Source organism: Saccopteryx bilineata, chromosome 8, assembly GCF_036850765.1.
Source record: "Saccopteryx bilineata isolate mSacBil1 chromosome 8, mSacBil1_pri_phased_curated, whole genome shotgun sequence".
Lineage (NCBI taxonomy): Eukaryota > Metazoa > Chordata > Mammalia > Chiroptera > Emballonuridae > Saccopteryx > Saccopteryx bilineata.
Genome location: NC_089497.1, coordinates 4,602,487 through 4,609,747, shown reverse-complemented (window position 1 = coordinate 4,609,747; position 7,261 = coordinate 4,602,487). Strand labels below are relative to the sequence as shown.

The 7,261-nt window shown below is 38.5% G+C and overlaps 1 pseudogene; it reads left to right on the top strand.

The window, feature by feature from the left end:
• The first annotated feature begins 4,468 nt into the window (after window positions 1–4,468).
• Window positions 4,469–4,591, top strand: LOC136312331 (U5 spliceosomal RNA; annotated as a pseudogene).
• The last annotated feature ends 2,670 nt before the right edge of the window (window positions 4,592–7,261 follow it).

Genomic DNA, 7,261 nt, shown 5'->3' with positions numbered 1-7,261 from the left:
CTGGTTCACTGTCATAACCCTGGGGTTTCCCAAATGCGATGATTTCTTAACAATGTACTCTATTAACCTCATTGATACTAAGCAACCCATGGGTCATAAACAGACTGGCAACCTCGGGCCTCACCAGTCACAGGCAAGTGGTTGAGTACAGTTATGAAATAAAATCATTTCCAGCTGGTTACAGGAGAAGGAAATTAATTTTCACAACTTTTCTAGGTTGGCTTTACCAACAGGTGGCTTCTTGTGAAGAAATAGGAGACAGTTGTGCCAGTTTCAAAGCGATCTATCCACTTGCTTAAATGTTTCCCGTTGGTTTGAGCTGAGTTCTTCATCTATGAGCCTGTTCAACATATTGCCTGTCGGCTCTTTCTTCATCCATGCCCCTACCGTTATTTTTTATTAGGCATTACGGAGCCAGAACAAGGTGCTTTACTGCTCAGTTCAAGTTAACTGTAGCCACAAGGGCTCTTACAGAAGATCTAGGGAACAGATGGACCAGTAACGCCGAGCCATGGTGACCAGCCATAAAACAGCTCCTCCTGGGGTGTCTTAAGCATTAGAGGCATTTCCTCTAGAGCCATCTGGCTTTGATTTTTTTCTTTTTTTCTTTTTTTTTTAGCTATTTTTTTTTTCTGTCGACAGAGCCACAAAGTTAAGGAAGCAATAATTCTTCTCTAGTTACTGTAACTGCTGGTGCAAACCCACCAATCTTTCTAACGCCACTCACAGAGTACAGGAACTCATCTCATGGGGGAGTGGTCTGTGGATGAAGAGAAGCTATTACTTGAAGAGTGGAGTCATGCAAAGTGACACTGTGCTCTACGGTCAGTGTGAATGTTCTTCAGGAGTTCTTATAACGATGGGTTGAAGAGATGTTCATTTGCTTTATTCCAACTATGACCAAAGACACCACTATTCCCCTATTCCCTTCTGCTACCCCTAATATATATATAATTATATATAATATAATATATACTATATAATAATATATATAATTGGGATTATAGGATATGTGACCTTGGCATATTAGCTTATTTCATATATATATATATATATATATATATATATATATATATATATATATATATAACTTCTTTCTTTCTTATTTTTTTTAAATAAAGTCATGATGTTCTTTTGGAAAGCACCATTCCCCTCACCCCACCCCACCCAACGATGTATTCTGACAATAATATCATAGTTTTAGTAATACCTTGGTAATTCAGTGAGTTCTGTTTATTAAAGCTTTATGAAGTTCTCTGATTAGATTCATCACTGCAATTAACGTGAGGAGTCTCACAGGTTAAACTGGGAAAGTCAAATTGGGAAAGCATTTGAAGATGAGGAAATCAATTATCATCAGAGTGAGAAGGAAAATATATGGGAGTGTTTGCAAGTTTCTGATGAATAACTAGGCTCGAGTCAAAGGTTACCCATGATTGTAAAGACAGGGGATTGGTGGTGATTCAAGGTCAATTTGATGACAGAAGATAAACAAAAGGTCGTGCCAGGCATCCCAGGTCTCTCCTAAGATAGCACACTTCTACAAAGGAGACTCGATTCTAGAAATAGTAAATTAAGAGGTTGAGAGGGACCTTGGTCAATAAGACTAGAAATAATATTCCATTATCTGGGTTTCTCACAGTTTATTTATTCACTCTTTTACTGAAGGACATTTTGGTTGCACCCAAGTTTTGGCAATTATGAATAAGGCTGCAGTAAATACAGTGTGTCTAAAGTCATGGTGCACTTTTGACCGGTCACAGGAAAGCAACAAAAGACAAAAGAAACGTGAAATCTGCACCAAGTAAAAGGAAAACCCTCCCAGTTTCTGTAGGATGATGTGGCAGCATGTGCGCATGTGCAGATGATGACGTAACACCGTGTATACAGTGGAGCAGCCCACGGCCATGCCAGTCGAGATGTGGATGGTACAGAGGAAAGTTCAGTGTGTTCTGTGGCTCACGAAATTCGAATTCGTGACCAAAGTGCAATGTGAATATCGGCGTGTTTATAATGAAGCGCCACCACATAGGAATAACATGACTCGGTGGGATGAGCAGTTGAAGGAAACCGGCAGTTTGGTGGAGAAACCCGTTCTGGTAGGCCATCAGTCAGTGACGAGTCTGTAGAGGCTATACGGGATAGCTACCTAAGGAGTCCTAAAAAATCTGTGTGTGAGCCCACATCAAACTGCACTGAATAGGAATGAAACTGGGAGGGTTTTCCTTTTATTTGGTGCAAATTTCACATTTCTATCGTCTTTTGTTGCTTTCCTGTGACTGGTCAAAAGTGCACCATGACTTTACGGACACACTGTATATCTGCAGATTTTGTTGTATAGATATAAGTTTTTAATTCATTTCAGTAAATGTGAAGGAGCCTATTCTTCATGTCATTGCTGTCATTCATTTCATATATGCATAAGCCTATATATATATATACACATACATATATATATATATTTGCTACTATTATTGTTAGCAAACTGTTATCTGTTAGATCAGTCAACAAGAAAAAGAAAAGTGTTTTTTCACCTTACCTTATTTCTTCCCTGAGGCTCTTCCATGTAGATCCAAGTTTATGACTTATATTATTTTCCTTCTTTGAAGAACTTGCATTAACATTTCTTGCATGGTAAGTCTACTGACAACCAACTCCCTCAGTATTTGCTTGTCTGAAAAAAATATGATTTCCCAAACTTTTGGAGATAATTTTTGCAGGGTACACAACTCTTGGTTGATGCTGTTTTTCCTCTCAATACTTTAAATATTTCACTTTATTTTTTTGTTTACATAACTTCTGATGAGAAGTCAAATATAATACTAATCTTTGCTCCCCTATGGATAAGGTAGGTAGTTAGTCCTCTGGCTCTTTTCAATATTTTTTTCTTTATCTTTGATTTTTCTGAAGTTTGAATGCAATTTTTTTAGGTATAGTGCTTTTTGTTTGGCATTTATCCTGCTTGGTGTTCTAATGGGTGTCTGCCATTCCTTCTGGGAAAGCTGCAGTCATTATTTCTTCAAACATTGTCTCTGTCTTTCTTTCTCTTCCTACTGCTCTTCCCATTATGTTTATGCTATACCTTCTACAATTGTCTCATAATTTTTGGATATTATGCTCTTTTTCTTTCCAATCTTTTTTTCTCTTTGCTTTTCAGTTTGGGAAATTTCTACTGTCATATCTTCACACTCAGAGATTCCTTCCTCAGATCAGCACCGCCTACTGCTGAGCCTTGAAAGGCATTCTTGATTTGTGATACAGTCTTAATCTCTACAATTTCTGTTTGGTTCTCTCTTAGAATTTTCATTTTCTTTGCATTATCCACCTGTTTTTGCATGTTGTCTACTTTTTCCATTAAAGCCCTCAGCATATTAAACATAATGGGTTTTTAAAAAACATTTCTGATCTGATCATTCTAAAATTCCTGACATATTTGAGTCTGCCTCAGAGGCTTGTTTCCTCTCTTGAAACAGTTGTTGTTTTGGCCTTTACTATACCTTATAACTTTCATGTTGAAAAGTGAACATGATGTTACTAGGTAAAAGAAATTACAGTAAACAATCCTTTAGTGAGGTGATGGTAAGGGGCATGGAGAAGGGAAACATTCTGTAGTCAGATGATTAGGTCTTACTCTTTCGGTGAACTTGTGTCTCTGGAGTAAATCTTAACCAGTACTTCTCACTCTCCTGCTTCCCCTGGGTGAAACAAGAACAGTAGGGGGAATTGAAGTTTGGTATTTCTCTTCCTCTCAGTGGAATTCTAAGGCTGACTAAAGTTGGGTGTTTTCTCTCCGCCAGGTAGTTTAGACTCCTATAAAATCCCAGCAACAGGTTGGGCTATGCTACAATACTTTCCCTTGAGGGTAGGTAGGTCTTGTTAAGAATAGAGTGTTCTGGTACAATTCAAAATGTTTCTTTTTTTCACCTATCTATTAGCCATTTGTATTCCTTCTTGGAAGAAGTGTCTGTTCATGTGCTCTTCCCATATTTTATTGGATTGTTTGCTTGTTTTTTTGTTGAATTTGTGAGTTCTTTGTATATTTTGGATATTTAGGCCCTTATCTGAGCTGTTGTTTGAAAATATCATCTCCCATTTAGTTGTCTCTTTGTTTTGTGGTCAGTTTCAGGTGGGATACAAAATTGAGATCATGGATATAGATAAGAGTGCAGTGGTTACCAGGGGGAGGGGAAGGGCGGAGAAGGAAGGGGTAGGGGGAGGCGAGGGTTATAGAGAAAACCAAATAAAAGGTGACAAAGAACAATTTGACTTTGGGTGAAGGGTATACAGCATAGTCAAATGTCAAAATGATCTGGAGATGTTTTCTCTGAATCCATGTACTCTAGTTGACTAATGTCACCCCGTTAAAATTAATTGTCTAAATAAAATTTTTAAAAAAATATTTGCTGTTTTTTTCTCTCTCCCTGCTGGAAGCATAAAAAGATGCTTCTATGACAATAAATCTAAGGATCTACTCTGGTTTCTCTTCACATCATATAAATCTTTGGTCCTTACTAAAGATTTCTGTGGAGAGGAATAATTACTGAGTTAACATCCAATTATCAATATTTTGAGGCCTTGCATTTGCAAGATTTAGGACAGCATATAAAAATAAGAATAAATAAATAAGTAAATAAATCGGAGGATCTGGTTGAGCCCCCAGAGGTAAAACAAAAGCAGGCGAATCCCACTATGTCTGGGTTCCCCTGGAGATTAACTTTCAGACGTGTTCATACTGGATCTCCATCAATTTGTCAATTATAATTTCGGTTTTTCTATCTAGCCACTAGACTCTGCAAAGTTTTCGCTCATGGATTTCTACTCTGGTAAATTTTGCTTCTTGGTATATACCTGCCTATACCTGTCTACCATTCCAACTTTTAAAGCGGCAGTTTGCCCTGTGACGTCACTTCTCTGCTTAGTCTAAAAAGAGTTGTCGATTTTTTTTTTTTTTTTTTTTTTAGTTTAGACATATTTTTACTTGTTAGAACAGGCTGATGAATGACTTCCCTCCTTTTTATATTCTGGATAGAAAACTGAAATCAACCCACAAGATCAAACAAAATTATCTGGCCCATAGAAATAAATCTACCTAGCAAAACTATATTCATCACATTCAAAGAAAATCATTCAACTGTATTCAAAGATGTAATAAAAGAGAAGCCTAAACAACCACGGAGAGATGGACCCCGTAATGATGAAGAAAGCTGCACATGGGAGAAATAACACCTCTCCCTCGGTTGATGTTACATTCTGTGCAACAGCACAGGGGCATTGGGTGCCCAGAGGACAGAACGGGGACGCACAGACAAGGGGGCAAGGACACTAAGCAGAAACTTACCTATTTCACAGCTCCGTTCTGATGCATCTTTCATCTTGAGAAGTCACAAAATTGTCTTGATGGTTCAAGTTTTTCTGCCATTCCTTTCTCTATAGACAAGCTTAACAATGAATGCTCTTAGTTGTAACATCGGGTCTAAGGGGGAAAAAAACTGAAATTCTAAAAGTGAGCAGAGGACTCGGCGGAAAGCAACGCTATCTATTAAGGCCTGAAATGTTAAGAACTTCACATTCTCTTCCACAGACTTGTCTTCAAGGCCTGCCTGCATCCTTTTCATTGTATTGTAGCCATCATGTTAAGACACGGATTATTTTGAACAGGCCATCACAAGGAAACCTGAAAACTCAAGGTTTGAGGAGTATCCCTAAATAAGCCCCATTTCAGAAGCCCATCTCTAAAATGCAAAGGTGTTTGAAATATAACAGTCCAAATTCTGCCTGCCTTCCCTCCTGGGGAATGTGATGTCATGTATGCTAAAAAAACAAAAACAAAAAACAGAGAGGAAGTGTTAAAAAGAAATCATTGGGTTTCAGAAGTCACTTTTGGTGAGTCAAGATGACAGACAACAGAGAAGAGGAGCGAGGAAGGGAGTAGTAGCAGGACACATCTGCTAATTAAATTTAGAATAATTATTTAGTTTTTGCTTCTAAAATATTGCCATTAAAAATAATTTGAGGCCCTGGCCAGTTGGCTCAGTGGTAGAGCGTCGGCCTGGCGTGCAGAAGTCCTGGGTTCGATTCCTAGCCAGGGCACATAGGAGAAGTGCCCATCTGCTTCTCCACCCCTCTCCCTCTCCTTCCTCTCTTTCTCTCTCTTCCCCTCCCACAGCCAAGGCTCCATTGGAGCAAAGATGGCCCGGGCACTGGGGATGGCTCCTTGGCCTCTGCCCCAGGCGCTAGAGTGGCTCTGGTCTCAACAGAGCAACACCCCGGAGAGGCAGAGCATCGCCCCTGGTGGGCGTGCCAGGTGGATCCTGGTCGGGCGCATGCGGGAGTCTGTCTGACTGTCTTTCCCCGTTTCCAGCTTCAGAAAATACAAAAAAAAAAAAAAAGTAAAAAAAAAAAAAATTTGATGTGGCAGGGCCCTTGGCTGTCCCCGGATCTGTCTCGTTTCAACAGTGTTTGGACGGACCAGGCCCAGGGACGCCCCTTCTTCCAGCCTCCACCCCCCCCCCCCGCCAGCCTGTCCTTCTATCCCCCCCTTCTGGACTATCTCAGCCATCCTCAGCCTCCGAGACCAGCCAACACCATTTCTTTTTTTAGCTTAAATCAGTGGTTCTCAAACATTTTGAAGTTGAGGCACATTTATAATTCTATAAATAATTGTAGGTGCACTATATTCAAATTTCTGAGAAATACGTTAGAATAATTAAGTCAAATATTAAAGAAAAGAAATATCAAGTCCAAGCATACTTTGATGGTAATTAAACAAAGTCGATACGACAAAATTAAATTTATTCTGACATTAAAAAAACATTGTTATGTTACATTTTTTGAGTTATGCTTTTTAGAATTTGTAAAAAACAACAAAAATGTTCTCTCTCTCTCTCTCTCTCTCTCTCTCTCTATATATATATATATATATATACATTCTTAGTAAGATTTAGTAAATTTGGTAGGTCCCGGTGTGAATGTGTTAAGTTTTTTTATTGTTGTGTTTATGAGCCAGATGTGTCCTAGTGATTTCTTCAGTGTTTGGGCATATATTTAAAAGGTAAACTCTCATTTTCTTGTCAATACATTGAAGAATTCCTCTCTTTTTATTCTTAATTGTGTTGAGGGTAGAAAATCCTAATTCACATAAATAGGATGTTGAAAATTGTAGTAAAATGTTCAAAGCTTTTTAAATATTGCCACATATTCCTATTTTATAGAAATCCAAAAGGTTTCAAGAGACAATTCCTTATGTTTAATTATCAATCCA